Genomic DNA, 1,300 nt, shown 5'->3' with positions numbered 1-1,300 from the left:
TTATTTTTTTTGTTTGTTTTGACCTCTTTTTGTAATGGTCCTTGAGACCCTACAGCTCAGCCTTTTTAAAGTGAATTTTGTAATGGCCCTCGAGGCCCCACATATTCTGATCAATGAAATCACATGTCTGTCACTGATACTTCTCAACTGAGTGATTTGCTTGACTGTCTTTTTAGACTGTCTTTTTAATTTTGATAACCTGGGACTGAGGCTGTTGATAGTCGAATTGTGACGAACTGGTCTTTTAACAAGTACCCAAGTTCAGGAACAACAAGTACCCAAGTTTTGTGAACTGGGTTTCCAGTAAGTACCCAAGTTTTGTGAACTGGGTTTCCAGTGAGTACCCAAGTTTAAGAACTGGGTTTCCAGTGAGTACCCAAGTTTTGTGAACTGGGTTTCCAGTGAGTACCCAAGTTTAAGAACTGGGTTTCCAGTGAGTACCCAAGTTTAAGAACTGGGTTTCCAGTGAGTACCCAAGTTTTGTGAACTGGGTTTCCAGTGAGTACCCAAGTTTTGTGAACTGGGTTTCCAGTGAGTACCCAAGTTTAAGAACTGGGTTTCCAGTGAGTACCCAAGTTTTGTGAACTGGGTTTCCAGTGAGTACCCAAGTTTAAGAACTGGGTTTCTAGTGAGTACCCAAGTTTTGTGAACTGGGTTTCCAGTGAGTACCCAAGTTTAAGAACTGGGTTTCCAGTGAGTACCCAAGTTTTGTGAACTGGGTTTCCAGAGAGTAAGAGTGAAACAAAGTCTGCAAAAAAGATTATTTATTTATAACAACAAATTGACAAATTTACAAAGTCACCTTTTTACGCTGTACATTTTGTCTATTGATAATATCTCCTGAGATTTTTGGAGTTCCAGGCGTGAGGTAATAAGTGCTCTTCCAGTGTCTCCAGTTTATAGCTTCCTGGCCGGATAACTTCTTTCACTCGATATGGCCCTTCCCAAGTCGGGGAGAGTTTCCCGACTTTCGTCGGTTGGGAGACGGCTGCCTTTCTCAGGACTAAATCTCCTGTCCTGAATTCTCTGGGACGAATCTTGGAGTTGTGATAATTTGATACCCTCTGCTTATAAGCGGCGACCCGGATTCGAGATTCTTCCCGGATTTCTTCTAGTAAGTCGAGGTCGGCACGGAGCCCGTCGCCGTTAAGCTGCTCGTTGAAGCTGGTGATTCGGGGAGACGGAGCGCCTATATCGACTGGTATCACAGCCTCAGTACCAAAGGAAAGGTTGAATGGCGATTCACCAGTCGTCGTGCGAGGAGTAGTGCGGTAAGCCCACAGAACGTGATAGAGCTCAT

The sequence above is a fragment of the Tasmannia lanceolata genome, unplaced genomic scaffold, assembly GCF_043159265.1.
Source record: "Tasmannia lanceolata isolate RefF3 unplaced genomic scaffold, GAP_Taslan_0.1 ptg000018l, whole genome shotgun sequence".
NCBI lineage: Eukaryota > Viridiplantae > Streptophyta > Magnoliopsida > Canellales > Winteraceae > Tasmannia > Tasmannia lanceolata.
Note: the sequence above shows the minus strand (reverse complement) of the source record.